This window comes from Pipistrellus hanaki (genome assembly GCF_964339955.1).
Source record: "Pipistrellus hanaki genome assembly, chromosome: 18".
Taxonomy (NCBI): Eukaryota; Metazoa; Chordata; class Mammalia; order Chiroptera; family Vespertilionidae; genus Pipistrellus; species Pipistrellus hanaki.
In genome coordinates, this window is record NC_140520.1 from 32641556 (window position 1) to 32660240 (window position 18685).

At 55.4% G+C, this 18685-nt stretch overlaps 1 protein-coding gene across 1 annotated transcript in view; it reads left to right on the top strand.

Moving 5' to 3' along the window:
- Positions 1-535: 535 nt before the first annotated feature.
- LRRN2 (leucine rich repeat neuronal 2) overlaps positions 536-18685 on the top strand; it is a 57798-nt gene continuing 39648 nt past the window's right edge. Inside the window, exon 1 of the mRNA XM_084865869.1 lies at positions 536-908. The gene's annotated coding sequence lies outside the window, so the exon portion shown is untranslated. The remainder of the gene's footprint in view (positions 909-18685) is intronic.

The window sequence follows — 18685 nt, forward strand, 5'->3', positions numbered from 1 at the left end:
TGAGCACCCCGCAAAGCCAAGCCCCTGGTTGGGCTGGCTGGTTCCTGCCTAATACCTAAGTAGAGGGCATTGTTTGCTAAAGGGTCAGGAGGAGGGGTTGATCCAAGATGCCAGGACTGCCCTGTCAAGGGGGCAGTGCCCTAAGAGCATGAGAGCCCAGGGTTATTCCACTCCATTTTTTGGGATAAGAGGTGCCTGTGTCCCTTGAACAAATTCTAACCCACCCACTGAATTCCTCAGTCCCCTGCTCACTTCCGAAGCCTAAAACCTATTGGCCTTTGCAAATAGGTAAGAGCTGCCCCCTTCCTTCTCCGCTCAGACCCAGGCCCTAAGCCCACTTCTTTCAGCCAAGCTTTGCCCTGAAGGCACAAGTACACGCAGGCCCCTGACACTCAAGCTTGAGCCTCGGGCCCCACCCAGCTCCTCCCTCCGGCGTGCGGGCGCGTGTGCTGGGGAGACCGTACCTCCGGCCACGCAGGAGTTAAAACGGCAGCGGGCTGGAAGCGGGCGGCGTGGCTCGCAGACGGGGAGGCGGCGGGCGGAGTGGGCTGGGGAGGCTGGGGGAGCGGCGGCGAAGCCAGTGAGGAGGGCGGCGGAGCCGGAGGCGGCGCGGAGAGCGCGGGCGCCGGGCCTGCGGGGCGCGCTTGGCCGAGCGCGCGGAGCGAGCGCCCGGCGGAGCCCGCAGCCCCGGCCACCGGCGCGCAGGGCGGCGCGGGGCGTGGGCGAGCGGATCGCCGTTCCTCTGTCGCCCCCGGGACTCTGCCCGGCACCCCTCCCCGGACAACTCCGCGGCGGGAAGGCTAGCCTGGCCGGCCTGGCGACAGCGCGCGGAGGAAGGGCGCGGACCAGCCACCCTGGCCCGGCCCGGGCTGCAGCCGAGAGGCGCGGGGACCTGCCGGCGGCCGCGGGTGAGTGTGCGGCTCCGCTGACGGGGAGGGGGTAGGGTGGGGGGGGGGGGCGGCTGGGGCCATGGTGGAAGCTGGTGGCTCGGGGATGGGCGGCCGCGGCGCCCGGGAAGGGTCTGGGGCGCACAGGAGGTGGCCAACTGCCCGGGGCCAGACCCTCGCGGCGGACGAGGGGGGCGCCGGGGCGGCATCCACCCCAGGGGCCTGACCCGCCTCAAACTGTTGCTGGGGAGAGAGGGAGGGGCCCTGAGATGTCGGGGAGCCAAGAGGTGGCGGAGAGGTTAGGGAGGGCGTGCCAGGGGCGGGCAGGGGCGCGGCGCTCCAGGACCCTGGACTCCCCCTTCCTTGGAAGAACTCGGGTGGGTGTCTGTGCGGAGGGACTAGGGGGGCCTCGGTGTCTGTCCGAAGTATCTGGAACCCCGAGCCAGGCTCCCCCCGGGCGGGCAGGGTCCGCCCGCAGCCTGGAGGGGACCTCAGGGTGGGGGATGGGCGCCCGGGCTCCGCCTGGGGCGCTGGGAGTGGAAGCGGCGCCGGGGAGACCGCTCTGGGCCCACCGCAGCCCCCGGGAGGCGGGCGGGGATGGCCAGCCACAGGTGGTCCGTCTGTCCTGCCTCCGAGGGCGGCGCAGGCTCTGGCTGCCCAGCCCGCGAGGAGCCCCCGGTGCCGGGGATGGGGGCTGAGCTGAGACGCTGAAGGAGCCGGAGACCTGGACCCTGGGCGAGGGCGGAGGGGTGCTGCTGCGCTCCCCTTGGCTCTCCTTCCCATCAGACAGCAGGGAGGAACATGTCAGCTGGGCTTTGTGCTCTGTTCCCTGGCTGCCGCAGCTCCATCCCATCTGTGGGCGCCGCTCGGCTTCTCATGGACGGACCGGCAGGCAGGTCGGAGGGAGGGAGGGCAGGGCGCAGTGCTCCCTCCCTCTGGGGCAGAGACGGGCTGGAGCCCAGGAGGCGGATGGTAGAGAGAACTGACTCCCCCCCTCGGGGTCATGGCCATAGAGATGGCTCCCAGCCTGCTTGGTCACCATCATGGGGAGCTCTGGATCTTCTCAGGAGCCCAGGCACAGGCCGGCTGCCCCCTCCCGCCCGCCTGGGGCAGGCTCTGGCCCAGTGTCCTCTTCCCGGATGAGAAGGCCACGATGCTCCCACTGCCCACTGCGCCCTAACGGCCCCTCCAGCGGAAGCGCTGGGCCGGGGGAAGGGGCAAGGCTGCCAACCAAGCACTGAGCCCCCCGTGCTTGCCGGTGGGCCCTGTTGTTGTCAGAAAAAGTCACATGTGGGTGCCTGACCCACTTTCCTGGCTGACCGGGTGCCCTTGTGAGGAGAAGCTGGAAAGCGGAGAGCAGGGCTAGGGGTCTTTGCCTCCCCGCTGGGCTGGCTCTCACTGAGTCTCCTCCTTCCTGCCTCGGGGGTCCCTCTGGCAAGGATGGCACAGAGGTCATAGTGCTCCAGGGATTGAAACCTGCCCGGGGTTTGGCAGACAAAAACAACCTGTCTAGGAGTCCCCCAAATCCACACCCTCCCCCAGTACAGCCAGCCCCCAAGTGTCAGTGGGAACCCAGAGGTCTGCTACGACAATTTCCACCCAGATGGAGACTGGTTCCCCACTCCCCCTCCCACCCCGTGCCTCCCTCCTTCCTCCTCTTTCTCCTCCCCTCTTCACGTGCTTTCCTCCAGTCTCCCTTTCTGCTCACAGCACTCTCTCTTCTTTCACCCTCCCCCTTCTCCGGTGGCCTTCTGCCTCCCTCCCTTCCAGGCCTCTGTCGCCACCTTTGTCCCCATTCTCCCCCCCCCCCGCTTTTCCTCCATAAACCGCAGTCTTAACCACGAGCCAGGCACGGGCTCTGTGCTCCAGACGCTCTGATGGTGGGAACATGCTTGCTGTTGGCTTTGCTCAGTTCCCTTTGTAGAAGAGAGCCAGGGCTGGTGGGCCTGGCGGCTGCGTGTCCCTGGCGTGCCTCCTGTATCCTGCCACTCGCTTCTCCTGGGCCCTCTTTTTTATTTGAAAGGAAAAAGAAAATCGGTTGCTTTTTAAACAAAACTCCTCCCATCGACAATTTATTGAGCACTATTGAGTACAAAGTACTATGTGCTTAGTACTCTTTTAGGAGCTGAGGATATGGCAATTAGACAAACCCCCATGTCTCAGGGCAGAATGAGCTTGTGCCTGGACTCCCCTGGTGATTATTGTGTGCCCACCAGGCTCTTTCAGAGATCCGCTGCTCGGTGGGACGGGTGCGAGCATGGACAGTCCTGGTGAATTGTCATCATCATGCTGGGTGACCTCTAACATGGCAGGCCCATCGCCGTACAAGGTACCAGGTACTACAAAGCTTACAGAGCCTGTCCTTAAGGCATTTCTGACCTAAAAGGGCGGTCCAGTTCCTATCTTACCGTTTATCAGGGGAGGGCTGAGTAGAAGTCCAATGCTTGGAGGGAGAAAGACACAAATAGATTATTGAGTGCCTACTAAGCAGCAGTGTGTTGGGAGCTCTATGAAAATGATCTCGTTCAATCCTCTTGACAAACTCCAAAGGCCTGGATTACCATCCCCTGCTTTGCTGGTATGGCTGAGGAAACAGAGAATCAGCCACTTGCCTCTGGTCACGTAGGCCTACGCTTTGAAATCACTGATTGCCTGCGGTTCATTTGGCCCCCGGATGTCTGTGACATCTGGTAAGTGGTACAGTTATCTGAAGATTACATTTTAATTGGGTTTTTCAGGAGCATGCCTTGTCTCCTCAGTTAGAACATGAGAAGGTATAAGGTTGGCTAATGCATTCTTGAGGGATCAGGGAAGGCTTGCTGGAGGAGATGGGACCCCGAAGGAGGACGGAGGGGGAGCGGAGCATTGGTCTTTCTGGTGCTGCACAGATGTGTGACAGCTGTGGGCAGGCAACCCCGACCCACACCCTGCCCCCAAGTAGATGGGAAATTGCTGTTTCATTGAGGGTCAGGGGTTAGGAGCTTCATCCATGGCCCGTCTAACAGGCAATGCCACTGGGGTCCTCAGCCTCCTTGGACAAGCCTGGACTCTATAAATGCTCCAAGGCAGAGAATGGGGGCGGGAGGCTGTCAAGCCTGCAAGGACTACAGAGAGGGACAAGGACAGTGGACGGAGGGTGCATGGGGCAGGAAAGGGGGAGAGTGGCCAGGAACAGTCGGGGAGGAGAACAAAGGATACACTGAGAAACAAAAATCAGAAGGCAAGAGGCACACAAGCAAAGACACAACCAGCCAGGACAGAGAGCAGTGTGTGCTGGGATTGCTGAGAGCGTGTGTAAGAAGGACGCGTACACCATATACTGCCTTGAGGGCCTTGGTCTCTCAGTCCCATAGCTCAGAGGCTCGAACAGTCACCAGGCATTGGCTTATGGAATCAGCCCATCTTTTCAAAGCACCTACTGGGTGCTCAGACCCGTGTTAGATGCTAGAGACAAAGTGACAAATCAGATGTGGCCCCTGTTCTCCAGGGGTTCACAGGAAGCATATAGATTCGGAGCTGCACACCTGGGGTTCAAATCCAGGCTTTACCACTTACAGCTGGGTGATCCTGGGCCAGTCATCTAACCTCTCTGTGTCTCTGTTTCCTACCTCAGAGAGGTGTTATAAGGATTAAATGAGTTAATACATGTATTGAGCTGAGAACAGTGCCTGGCATAGTAAGTACTATATAAGTATATTATTCTGTAATTATTATTCAGTTGGGGGAATCAGCCTCTTTTTAAAGATTTTTTTTATTGATTTTTAGAGACAAAGGAAGGGAGAGAGAGAGAAACATCAATGTGAGATCGAAACATCAATTGGTTGCCTCCTGCGTGTCCCCTACCGGTCGGTGATCGATAGATCAATCGAGACCAAAACCTGGACATGTGCCCTGACCTTGGATCGACCCAGAAATCCACCCAGCAACCTTTCGGTTGCGCCATGCACAGGAGGATGTCCAGCCAGCTGAGCCACACTGGCCAGAGCGGGAAGTCAGTTCACAATAATGAAACAAGTGCTGTAATACAGGATGAGCAGATAAAGAGGTACTATCTCTGTATGCAGATTAGGGAAAGATTCTCAAAGCACATGGTATTTGGGGTGAGGCTTGAAAAGGAGTCAGCCTGGCAGAGGTGGTGGGCCTGGGGACACTGGTGCCCAGGGTATATGGGCACAGGGCTAGCGTATGACGAGGTGCCGCCTTGTGTAGGTTGGCTCCTGTAGGTATCAGGAACACCGTGGACATGGCCCACCTCAGCCTCTGTTTCCAGTGCTTGGAGCTGAGCTTCCAGTGGGGCTGACTAGTCACTAGGACCATCCCTGCGTCCTCCAGCCTAAAACAGTGGGCGGGGACCTGATGCATCCCTGCTGGGATTGGTCGCCCGACCTTGGCTTCCTGAATGTTCTAAGCTATCATTGAGAGGCTCAGTTTAAACCCAGAGCTGCCAGGGCCCTTGTCCTCTGGCTTCTTGCACTTCCTGGGAGCCCAGGGACCACCTTGGGCTGAAGGAGCTGCCTGCCTGATAGGCGATGAGCTGAACCGGGTTTGGTTTAGAATTCAGTTTCTCTCTGTACGTTCCTCCCGCCCACACCTTCCCCGCTGCTCAGCATTTGATGGGCTTGAAATGAGTTCCAAGATGAAGATTCAGGCAGAGAGGGTTCCTTGGGCAATAACCATTCCTCAACCTCCACTTCTCACATTGTGATGGCACTAATGATAGCAGCTGGCACTTATTGAGCATGTACCTGTGTGCCACACACTGTGCCACGTGCTTTACCTACGTTACCCCATTAAATCCTCAGAAATACCCCTATTCGGTAGGTACTCTTACTGTCTCTAATTTAAATTCAAGAAAACTGAGACTCAGAGAGGTTCAGTTCCTTGCTTAAAGACATAAAGCTGGGGTGGGGAGGAAAACAATGGAGGAGTTAGCCTCTCTGACCCAAGGGCTCCTGCTCCTTAGCTACCCCTTCGGACCTGGAGGGTGCTCTGCGGCCATCCAGCCCATTCCCCTCCCTTCCTGCTACAATAAGACGCTCCAGACGTCCTGTCCCAGCCAGGGGCTGCCTGTCCCCTTTGGGGTCTTTCACAGCTCCTGGGCCAACATTGTTTCCTTCTGCCTCAGCCAAGTGCCGCAGGGGCCACATGGAGCCCGGGGCCCCAGAGAAGCTGGGCCCTAAGGGTCAGCCCCCATGGCCACCAGAGTGTAGGGACGACTTCTGGGAGATATGGGGATGACACAGCCCCTGTTGAGCAGATTTGGGGATGGTGCTGTCTGTGGGAGTCTCTAACAAGGGACCCTCATGTGTCCTAGAGAGAATGAGTACAGACCTTCATATTCAGAAACTCACAAGGCAGATCCTTCAGGGGAAAAACCACATGGAGGAAGCCTGGCTGGTGTGGCTCAGTGGCTGAGCATCCACCCATGAACCAGGAGGTCACGGTTCGATTCCTGGTCAGGGCACATGCCAGAGTTGCGGGCTCCATCCCCAGGAGGTGGGTGTGCAGGAGGCAGCCAATCAATGATTCTCTCTCATCATTGATGTTTCCATCCCTCTCTCTCCCTTCCTCAATAAAATCAATAAAAACGTATTTCTTTTAAAAAACATGTGGAAGAAGGAGCAGTGATTATTAGGCGTGGTTCCCCCTGTAAAGTGGGTCTGTCTTCCCTGATCCTCTCAGGGGAGAAAAAAGGAAGGAAGAGGTAAGACAGACAGGAGAGGTGTTCTCAAAGGCGGGTGATGGAAGCACCTGTCTTTGGTTGGCCTGGGAGGGCGGAGGTGGTGATGCCAGGAGATGGAGTGACCTCAGAGGGCAGCTGGCGGGCATGCCCTGCATGGGGCGGGCAGGACTTGACACTTTACCTCGACCCCCACCCCTCCATCGACTACTTCTGGACAGACCTCCCCATGGGATGGAGGTAGCGGGGGCTCACGCAGCTCCGGGCCCCTGACCTTCAGAAGGCGCTTGCCCAGAGTTGGCGCAGGGTGGAAGGGTAGAATCCCACATCCAGGGCAGCTACAGAAATCGCCTGTCCCTTGCCCGTCTCTGCAGAGCCACGTCTCGGCTGTGTCAGACACGGAGCGGACTGGAATCTCTTCACTAAGCAAGTGTTTGTTTACGATCTGTGCCTGGCCTGCTGCTGGAGACAAAAGTGAGCAACCAGCAAACAGATTTCTGCCCTCACGGAGTTTATACCTGGTTGTCTGGGTAGACAGTCGATCAGAAAGTGGCAGGTGCTAAAGAGAAACATGAAGCAAGGAAGGGGGGTAGGAGAGAATGTGCGAGGAAGAGGGGAGTTTGTCATTTCATACAGAGTGGTCCCGGAAGACCTCACTGACACACGAGTAAAGATGAAGTGGCACTGAAACCAGTTTGGCTCAGTGGATAGAGCGTCGGCCTGCGGACTGAAAGGTCCCAGGTTCGAATCTGGTCAAGGGCACATTGGGTGTGGGCACGTCCCCACAAGGTGTGCAGGAGGCAGCTGATCAATGTTTCTTTCTCATCAAGTTTCTAACTTTCTGTCGCTGAAACCGGTTTGGCTCAGTGGATAGAGTGTCGGCCTGCAGACTGGAAGGTCCCAGGTTCGATTCCGGTCCAGGGCATTTACCTTGGTTGCGGGCACATCCCTAGTGGGGGGGGTGCAAGAGGCAGCTGATCGATGATTCTCTCTCATCGATGTTTCTACCTCTCTATCCCTCTCTCTTCCTCTCTTAAAAAATAAATAATATATATATATATATATTTTTAAGTTTCTAACTTTCTATCCCTCTCCCTTCCTCTCTGTAAAAAAATCAATAAAATATATATTTTTTTAAAAAGATGAAGTGGCTGCAAGGTGGTGAGGGCACAGCAGGCAGAGGGAACACGAGGTGCAAGGCCTCAGAGGCAGGGCCGGGCCTGGCGGGTTTGCGGAGGCCAGATCTCGGAAAGCCCTGGGGCTGGGGAGTGAGGAGTTTGGTCTTTCCTCAGAGGGAGATGGACACTTGGCAAGGTTTGGGGAGGAGGTCACGTGACCTGACCTTTTAAAACCCAGGATTTGGGCCATCCGTTTCCTCGTTTCACTAGGTAGTCCGGGGTTCTCCAGCCATTGGAGCTAATTCAGCCGATTAGTACTCCCCCTCCAAACCCCACCCAATGAATACCTTTGGAGCACCGTCCTACTGTGGGGTGTGGGGTCCGGAGAATCCAAAGAACCTGAGGTCCCAGGCTTTGCTGGAAAGGAAATCTACAGATCCGTTGGGGAGGCAAAACTTACACTCCCAAGAAATAACAAGGGAATAATATGAGACAGTATTTAAAACCAAGTGCTAAAGTGTGTGATTTAGACTATAAATGTTATCAGAACTGTGAGCTGTGTGGGAGTGCAGAGGGAACGCTGCCGCAGAGGGGGGCCTGGGGAGGGGCTGGGGTTTGGATCCGTGGAGGGGAGGGTCTGCAGAGCGGAAGGCGCAGCTCCTGGGGGTGGGGATGGCAGAGGGGCGGCCAAATGGGGGGCCCCTGGGCGGGGAGCAGTTTTGCGTCTGGAGTAGGCCCCTCCCTGTCCTAGGGTTTCTGGTGTCCCTTGTTCTCTCTGGAGAGGAGAGCAGCCCTTTCTCAGAGAATGAGGACCCATTGGCCCGCATTCGTGCCTTCTCCGCGGAGCCAGCGACCTCCACCCTTGGACACGTCTTGCTTTGAGGAAGGCCCCTCTCCCATTTCTGAGACCTAATCGGTTGCTGTCACCAGCCCCCTGGCCCGCTGACGGTGGGCCCAATTCCCTGCCATCCCTTACGCTGCATTTTCTTGCCCAGTCTGCAGCCTGCTTCTCGTCCCCTGCCTCTCCCTGCCGGGGCTCCAGGTTGGTAGGTCGCTCCTAGAGCAAGCCAGTTGGTTTCATAGGTAGTGCATTGGACATGACCTTGTACCCAGAGGAGCACACATTCCCCAATGCAGGGTGAGTCTTCCTTTCCCTGGAGAGAGGCGCCTGGGTATTGTGACTTGGGGGTTGGCTCACTCTGACCTGTAGAGAGAGTGCCCGGGAGTGGGGACCCTAGTACGTCTCACTCTCTCCTCCCCCTTCCTCCCCCCTCCTCCCCACACACACACCCTGCACCCAGCTGAAGAGCAGGAGCCAAGACTCAGGTGGGCGCCGAAACCGGTTTGGCTCAGTGGATAGAGCGTCGGTCTGCGGACTGAAAGGTCCCAGGTTCGATTCCGGTCAAGGGCATGTACCTTGGTTGCGGGCACATCCCCGGTAGGGGGTGTGCAGGAGGCAGCTGGTTGATGTTTCTCTCTCATCGACGTTTCTAGCTCTCTATCCCTCTCCCTTCCTCTCTGTGGAAAATCAATAAAATCTATTTTTTTAAAAAAGAAAAAAGACTCAGGTGGGCAACCCTTCTGGGCCCTGGCAGCCCGAGCAGGGAGAGCCCTCCAACTCTATCTAGAGCACATGTGTCAAACACAAGGCCCGCGGGCCAAATCCAGCCCGCCAGGCCTTGCAATGTGGCCCGCACCGCGCTGTCATCACTGCACTCCGCTGTCAGTTTATGACATTGTCAGTTTATGACTGTTCAGTAAACCATTCGGCCCGCAATTTAGGCTGGATTTTAGATTTTGGCCCCTTCTCTGATTGAGTTCGACACCCCTAATCTAGAGGCTGTGGGCACAGTCTCTAAATCCCAGGCCTACACTCATCATCCGGAGACACTGGGGTCCCTTCCAGGTGGGTTAGAGCCCCTGTCCCTTAACCACACACCCTCGGGCATTTGACTTAACCCCTCGGAGCCTCAGTTTCCCTTTTCCCCACACCCCGCCCCGCTGCAAATCTGGTTTTAGTAGCACCCACTTCTTCTGGTGGTTAATAACGGGAGCTCCCATTGCTGAGTGCTTATGATGTGCCGAAAGCTCCCTGCATTGATCGCGTTTAATCCACACAACTCTGTGACGAGGGTATGATTCCCCCCTCTTAGCAGCGGGGGGAACTGAAGCTGGGGAACATTAAGTAACTTGCCCAAGGCCACACTCAGCTGGCAAGTGGCAGCGCCAGAACTTAGCCCCCACCTCTTCCCGGTTCTCGGCCTTAAACGAGCTCATCTGTGCGAAGTGCCTGCTACAAAGTAGACGCTCAATAAACGTTAGTTCCTCTCCCCTCCATCTCCCCGGGGCCCGCCCTCCAAAGAACAGCTCTCCCCTCCCTCATCACATTTCTCTTCCCAGGTCCCCGGGGACATAGGATAGAGGTAGGAACCAGAGGGAGCTGCCTGTTTATACCAAGGGGGAAAATAAAGCGGAGAGCGTGTGAGTCATTTGCATAACATCCTGAAACACGGGGGCTGTGATTAATATCCAGGACCCTGTTCTCCTCAGAGTTGTGATGCAGCCCCACTGGGTCTCAGGCGGTTGGCGGAGGGTATCTTACGGCGCTGTGTGGGGTGGGAGGCCAGTAAGAAGCCACCCTCTCCTCAGGGCACGTCGGAGCCTGCCTCCCCTGCAGGTGCTGAGTGCATCATCGTGGGCCTGGAGAGGCACTAGCAGGAAGGTTCTGAGACCTACGCTTCCTGAACTTGGTACTGCTTCTAGGGCAGGGGTGCGGAGTGTCCGGTCCACAGGCCGTAGAAGACCCGCTAAATCATTCGGTCTGGCAAAGCAGGTGGACCAGGGGACTGGTCCCCAAGTGGCTGTATTCCAGCCACCTCCTCTGGGTGAGGCATGTCTATGCAGGGAGGGGGCTGGCCCATTGGCCCAGCCTGTACCCGCCCTTCTGCTGCCTCTATGCCAGGTATCACACCTAACAAGCTGCAGGTGGTGGGATCAGAGCCTTGGGGAGAAGCGGGGGAGGAGGCGGCAGAGCCTGGTGCCCTGCCTGGAAACAGCACCCCAATAGGGCATAATGCGTTACCTCCCCACTGCCAGGTTTTGGGGGGGCTTCCCAGCTCTCCCCACAGCACACCTGAGCCACAGGCTGGCCCCCAGGGCTGCCAGCTCCTGGTGTAGGTCTCCATAGCAACCCCACATTTGCCATTCTGGTTTCTAATGACTTATTGGCATGTGTGGTGATTTGCAGAGCTTGGCAGGCAGAGCTGGGCGAGTGGTGGGGAGGGAAGGAGGCAGTGAGAAGGATTGCAGTGGAGAGGGGCTCTGGTTTGGGATGGACAGGGCACACTTTTCTCCCTGCCCACCCCCTCTTCCCTGCTGCCTCAGGCCCAGGTCCTCCCCTCTCCGAGGAGCCTCAGCAGGAGGCAGGTGGACAGACAGCTGTGGAGCACAGCTGCTCACCTGTCCATCGGAGGGGCTGGCCGCTATGTTCATCCCTGGCAGGTCAGACCACTCGTGTTTCTGCCACCCTGCTGCTCCCTGGGCCCTGAGAATAAGGGGTACCCCCTGGGCCAGTAGTCGCTCTGCCTCGTGGGGAGGGGAGCAGGGGTGCAGTATCCACAGGAGAGGTCCTCGCAGCTCTGGCCCCCTCAGGCTCAGAGAACCACGCCAGGTGGCACTGGACGGAATGCCAGACTGCGGAGGTGGTGGGTGAGCCAGCCGGGCAATCAAAGGGGAGAGGTGAGCGAGGGCCTGACTCCTCTTTTCTCCACAGAGCTTACCAGCCTCAGAGCCCCCTCCCCCGAACAAGGCAGAGGGGAGCCCCTTTGCTTCCGGTGGATTCTATTCTGTGTGTGCCCTCCTAAGAGGCAGCCTGGTGCTAAAGAGACATCTGGGTTAGAACCCTGTGGCCACTGCTTACCAACTCTATGACCTTGGCCATGCCTCTTAACTTCTCTTTGAGCCTCAGTTTGCCCATCTATAAAATGGGGTTAGCATACCCATCTCACAGGCTTTTGAAAAGGAAACCAGCTCACACTTGTAAAATACTGGGCACATAGGAGGCTTTAATAACTAAGAAAGAATTTTTAAAGCAATCTCTTAATGCCCTAGCTGGTTTGGCTCAGTGGATAGAGCATCGATAGGGCGTGTAGGAAGCAGCCGATGAATCATTCTCTCTCATCATTGATGTTTCTATCTCTCTCTCCCTCTCCCTCCCTCTCTATAGTCAATAAAAAAATATTTTAAAGTAATCTCTTAATTATCTACTCCAATAAATATGAGCAGTGTGATCGGGGATCTCAGCCATAATCTATTTGTGGCTCCCTGACGTCAGCCGGAAGCTCTACCTTACTAACCCCTCCAACTTGTTTTCATCGATGAGAAACCTGTGGTCCAGGGAGGGCTAAGGTCGTGCCCAGGGCCCCAAGCATGTTGGTGTCACCAGGACTAGTTGTCAGTCTACCCACCTCTGGCCCTGTGCTGTGCCTACCATGTTTCCCCGAAAATATGACCTAGCGCGTGGAAAAATAAGACATCCCCTGAAAATAAGATCTAGCGCATCTTTGGGCACAAAAATTAATATAAGACACTGTCTTATTTTCGGGGAAACAGGGTATCACCTCTTCTCAGGCTCCTGCCTTTGCTTTCCTGCTCTTTCACGCTGGAGAATGGACTTCAGGTGGAAGGAACATAATTTCTCTAAGACATCATTATTCCCCCAAATCTCTTAAGATCAGGCCACCACTTCCCCTCCCCCTTAGCTCCCTCAGCCACCTTCCTGGCTCAGTGAAGCCTTTGGCATCTCCTCGTAGACACCCTCCCCTTTCCAGTCTATCCATTGTCCTGGCTGAGACCAGTGACTACATGAGCCACCCGTCCTACCCCAGACCATCAGCCCCTTCACCGGCTTCAGCCGCTCGCTCCCAAGGTCACGTCCTAGGCCACATGTGTCAAACACAAGGCCCGCGGGCCAAATCCAGCCCGCCAGGCCTTGCAATGTGGCCCGCACCGCGCTGTCATCACTGCACTCCGCTGTCAGTTTATGACATTGTCAGTTTATGACTGTTCAGTAAACCATTCGGCCCGCGATTTAGGCTGGATTTTAGATTTTGGCCCCTTCTCTGATTGAGTTCGACACCCCTATCCTAGGCCTTGCCATCACCTGGAAATCGCCTCGTAGAGATTCCTGTGTTCTGGCTACCACCTTCTGGTCTGCCAGCTTGCTGCTCATCGACTCCCACCCAGCCATTCGTTGACCTAGCAGGATCTTTTGTCCATTGGCACCTCTATTTGCTTGCCATCCGTTGCCTTCCTCTGCCTTGCTTCTCTGAGTCCAGATAGATTCCATGTTCTGTCATTTTAAGAGCTCTCCTGCCAATATCCTAAACTCTCTTGACCTTCTGTCTTTTTATTGCCCCGGGCTGGCCAAGTCCCAGTCTGGATTAATCACTCTGTCTGCTTCTCTCTGCCTTTGTACCGAAGATTCGACCTGCTAGAGTAAGACGGAGTGAGGCAGATTGGGACTTCTGAGAAGTCACCATCATCACCAGCCCAACTTATCCTTCCAGAGTGCCTGCTGCTCCTACCGCCTCCCCCTGGTTCTCCCTCTCTCTCTCTGTCCACAATGCCTGTTTCACACCTTCCTCCCCACACCTTCGCCTATACTCTCACGCTCAGCTGAGGACCTCATGTACTCCGCAGAGCAAGAGAAGTCAGCAGGCAGCATTCCCGCACCCCCCTCTCTCATCCCACAACCCCGCACACGCCTGTCTCCGCACCAGCCTCCCCTCCTCCCTGCTGCTTCTGCAGAGGAGGTGCTTCTGTGGAAGGCCGGTCTTCCACCGCCTCTGCTCTGGATCCTGTCCTCTGGTCTCAGGAACCTCCTTCCCACCATCCCCAAGGCCCTCCCATCCTCACCAGCCACCACCAAAGCCCTCCTCAAGCCCAGCTCCGCTTTCTGCCACCACCTCGTCTCGTTTCTCCTCAGGAGCCAAATCTCTGGAAGGAATTGGCTGTGCTAACGCTCTCCATTTCTGCACCTCCCACTTCTTCCCCTGCCCTCCTCAGTCTGGCTTCCTCCCCCATCATTCTGCTAAGACAGCTCTCCCTGTCGCTAAATGCAGGGAACATTTTTTAGTCCTGAAAAATATTTCCCCTCCTTTCCGATACTTTCGTGGCCCTTGGCTTCTGCCCCCACAGGCCTGGCTTTTCTGGTTACAACCAAGTCGTCTTTGCTGAGTCATCCTTCCCTCCCCGGTCTTTAAACCGCGGATTCCTCATGGCCTGGTTCAAGGGATTCTCTTCTGACTGGATTCTTGTCCCAGACCATCTCATTGGTAGTGGCTTTTGTTATCAGCCACGTTCAGGTGACACTGGGTATAAGTCTGTAACCTGTTCAAATATATATATAATTGATTTTTTTACAGAGAGGAAGAGAGAAGGAGAAAGAGTCGGAAACATCCATGAGAGAGAAACATTAATCAGCTGTCTCCTGCACACCCCCACTGGGGATGTGCCTGCAACCAAGGTCCATGCCCTTGACTGGAATAAACCTGGGACCCTTGACTCCGAAAGCTGACACTCCATCCACTGAGCCAAACCAGTTAGGGCTAACCTGAATTTCTTCATCTGAGCTCTATATCCTTATATCCACCTGCCTAGCTAAGTTGGATGTCTAAAGAAAACTCATATTGGGCAGATCTAAAGTCCGAGTCATGATTCTCCTCCTAAATCTGCCACTGTCTCTGCCGGTCCCCTTGTCCAGTCCCCCTCCACCATTTCCTGTTTTTTAGAATGGTACCACCTCCCACCAGTTCTGTATGCCATAAAGTTGGAGTTGTTACCCCTTAGATCCAGGTACCAAGTCCTGTCTAATCTACCTCCAAAACAGCACCCAGCCCTGGCTGGTGTTGCTCGGTGGTTAGAGTGTCCGCCCACATACCAAGAGTCTCAGGTTCAATTCCCAGTCAAGAGATTTACCTGGGTTGTGGTTCGCTCCCCATCCCTCTGTCGGGGCACATGCAGAAGGCGACCAGTCATTGTGGCTCTGTCAGATCGATATTTCTCTCTCTCCCACTTTCTCTCTCTACTTTCTCTGAAAAAGAAAAAAAAAGAAAAAAGAAAAAAGTGGGGGGGAAAATGTCCTCAGATGAGGATTAACAACAACAAACAAAAACACAAAGAAAAACAGCACCCAAAACCATCCACTCTTCCCCATCTTCACAACCTCTGTGTCACATCAGGCCGCCCTCACCTCTCTCTGGGCCACTGGAATCGCTTAATTGGTATTCCCACGCCTCTAATCTGGTCTCCAGATAGCTGCTAGAGTGACATTTTAAGGACACAGCCTGGTCAGCCGCTCTCACCCCCTCAGAGCTCTTCAGTGATTCCCAGTGAGCGCTCTCGGAGGGGGGTGGGGGAGAGCAGCAGCCAGCAGCCCCTGGCAGGACCCAGCTGGCCTTCCTCTCCTGCTCTCTCTCCCTCCCCATGCCCGCCCCTCTCAGTGCCCTGCCTGCTGAGCTCCTTTCTGCCTTGAGGCCTCCACATGCGCTCTTTCACGGCCCTTTGTCACTTTCCCTACTTCTCCCTCAATGTTAATTACGTTCAGACCGCAGCTCCAACAGCCCTTCAGCAAAGCCCCCTGAGGCACCTGCAGAATGTGACCCTGAGAAGCACTCACAGAGTCCCCGTGCTCCCTTCAGCACAGTGTGAGGTCTATTGACCTAACTGGGCACTTATTAGGTCAGATCTCTCTGCCACTAGACACTGACCCCAGATAGGAGACCCTGTCTTTTAGTTCACCATTGTCGCACAGAGGAGGTGTTCAAAAATATTGGGGGAGTGAATTCATCATGAAAGGGTTTTGTCTTTGTGTGGGGTGTTTGTTTTTGTTTTTGTTTTTGTTTTGGAGGGTGGATGTTTCTTGCCAATCCTCACCAGAGGGTATTTTTTTTCCATTGCTTTTTCAGAGAGAGAGGGGTTGAAAGAGAGAGAGAGGAAGAGCGGGAGGGAGAGAGAACTATTGATGTGAGAGAGATGCAGGGAATGGTTGCCTCCCACACACTCCCATGGCGGGGAAAGGTGTGTCAGGAATGTGGCCTGCGGTTGGGTTTATGGGAGATTGACCTTCTCCGAAGTGAAGGCCGGTCCAAGGTGGGTTTGCGGAGCCCCCAGTGGCCTCTCGCTCGCCTCATACACTCAGTGGTCCCTCCTTCATTGCCAGGGACAGAGTGCCTTACAGGCTTGGCTCTGGGGGCCAGGAGCAGGGGTGCCCAGAGAACCCACAGAGCCCAGCGCCAGCCTGGCAGAGGTCGCTGGAGGACTCCAGGCATCTGGAAGGGTGCTGTCCGGGCAGGGGGCATACATGGCCTCCCTGGCTTGGCTGCTGCCTGCTTTGCCAGCCTCTTCCTCTCCACTCTCTGCCTCCAATGCTCCAGGAAGCCCAGCAGCCTCTGCTTCCCCCGCGCCAGCTGCTCCGCACCGCTGAGTTTGCCCGGCTGTTCCTTCTGCCCGTGCCCATCATGCCACCAGATCCGACTCGGCTCTCCTGACATCCTTTCCAGGAACCGCCCCCAAAGCCCAGAGACCTCCCTGAGGGTGCTAAGCACACTCGGCACATTCTGCTAAAGCTCTTTGCTGTGCTTCCTCTTCTGCTGGGGCTTCTTGAGGACAGAGACTATGGCTTATCCACGTTGGAACCCCTTGTCTGGCGTGTAATAATAACGGTGGCATAGGAGGGCTTACCATATGCTAGGCACAAGGTTCAGTGTTTTATATTAACTCACCAAACCCTAAAAATGACCTTATGTTACACCTATTTTTTAAAATAAGTATAGACTTTTTATTTTAAAATACACTGAGTGGCCAGATTATTATGATCTCTGAATACATAATTATCTGGCCACTCAGAGTGTGTGTGTGTGTGTGTGTGTGTGTGTGTGTGTGTGTATTAGAGGCCCATATATATATATTAGAGGCCCAATGCATGGGTGGGGGCCGGCCAGCCTGGCCAGGGCGAGGGGACATGGGTGGTTGGCCAGCCTGCCTGCTGGTCGAACTCCTGGTCGAGGGGACAATTTTCATATTAGCCTTTTATTATATAGGATATACACTGAGTGGCCAGATTATTATGCGTTCAGAGATCATAATAATCTCACCACTCAGTATAAGTATAGAATTGCAAAGAAACGTACAGGGAAGTCCTGAGTCCCCTTATGCAGCCTCCCCCAATGTTAATATTAATATCTTACATAACTATAGTGTAATATCAAAAGCAGGAAGCTGACCTTCATATAATTCATGGAGCCTTTTCAAATTTCACTGGTTATGCATGCATCGGGGGGTGTGTGTGTGTGTGTGTAACCACCACAACCACCAAGACACTTAGCTCTGCCATCACAAGGCTTCCTTTAGAGCCACACACCCATCCCTAAGCCCTGACAGCCACTATTCTCCATCTCTGTGTGTTGTATCATAAACGCTATGTAAATGGAATCACAGAGTCTATAATTTTTTCCTATTAGCTTTTTTATCAGCATAATTTCCGTGAGTTCATCCAAGTCGTTGCCTGTCTCGGCAGTCTGTTCCTCCTGCTGAGGCATGTTCTGTGAGAGGGGTGTGCCAAAGGTACCCACCACCCCACTTTACAGGCGAGAAAGCTCACTTGCCCAGGGTCACATGAATAATAAGTGGCACTTAATAAATGTCTGGCAGCAGGCACCTCAGAGATGTGTGATGTACCGAGCTCAACAGACTGTTCTTCTCTTGGCAGCCAGCCTGGTGTTCCATGTGGAGTAGGGCTCCATGATGTTTGCCAGTGAGGAAGTGGGTAGAGTGGCATCTATGTTTACACAGGTGGCAGTAATGCCCACCTTACCCCTGTGCCCAGGCCCTCACAAGAGAGGAATACACCCCTCTCAAAATCTCACATAACCGCACCTTCGGTTTTGCTTGGGAATACCAGAAAAGGACATTTGGGGCAATAAATATGATCACCTACAGGGCTGGCATGTTATTGACTAAAATGCCCAAAGCTAATTGCACCAAATTAATACGCGTCATATTTGCACGGTATGTTGAACCTAATTTGCAGGTTGCCCATTTTAGCACAAGGCAGAGACACCCTGCAGCTCCTGCCTCCTGCACCACCGCCCTCCCAGCTGTTCCCGGGCCGGGCGGCGCAGTGCCGTCCGCAGAAACAGTGGTCGGGTCCTGAACGTGCCCACCCGAAGCTGGCAAGTCCGCCAGGGCCTTTTCCCTGCTGCAGAGGAGCCCGGTTCCTGCAGCGGCAGGGGCCTCGGGAGGTTTAATTAGGGAGGATTTGTGGGGCGGCTGGACGGCCTCAGCCTCAGGTGTGGAGAGCCAAATGCAATTAAGCGAGTGCAAAGGAACCACCATTGGACTAGTCTCCACCCTGGAGATGGACTTGCTTAAGCGCCGCCGTCATTTCTCTGTCTGGAGAGGGGAGGGGACAGGAAAGCCACGCTGGCCTCCTGGGACGCAGTGGAGATGAGCGGTCTAATGATGTGAAAAGTGAACCGTGGCTTTAGTCCAGTCGAAGCCTTACCCAGGCCAGGGGCCCTGGGTGAGGTTAAAAGGGTGAGACTGTGGTCCCTCCCTCCATGTGCTGCTAATGGCGTGGACCCACCCTTAGGCAATTGAGAAGAATTAAATGCCAGAGTCAGCTGTCCAGGCTGGAACGCCGGTGGTAGTTGGTAGGAAAGAGAGGGCAAAGGCGCCTGAGGAGGTGAGGCTCATGCTGGAGGCTGAGGGATGAGGAACATGGTTCTCATTGCCTGAGACTCGGGGAGCAAACGCTAGAGGAAAGCAAATGCAGACCTCGTGTGAAGCTCACAGAGGGGTTCAAACAAGACTTCAAAGCAATTTTGACCTTTTAGAGGCCATCTGGGAGGTGTCCTCAGACCCTGGGGACACGTGAGCACCCTCTTGCCAGGGACACCTCACAGGAAGTGCTGAAGAATCATCTCCCTAAAGAGAATCTA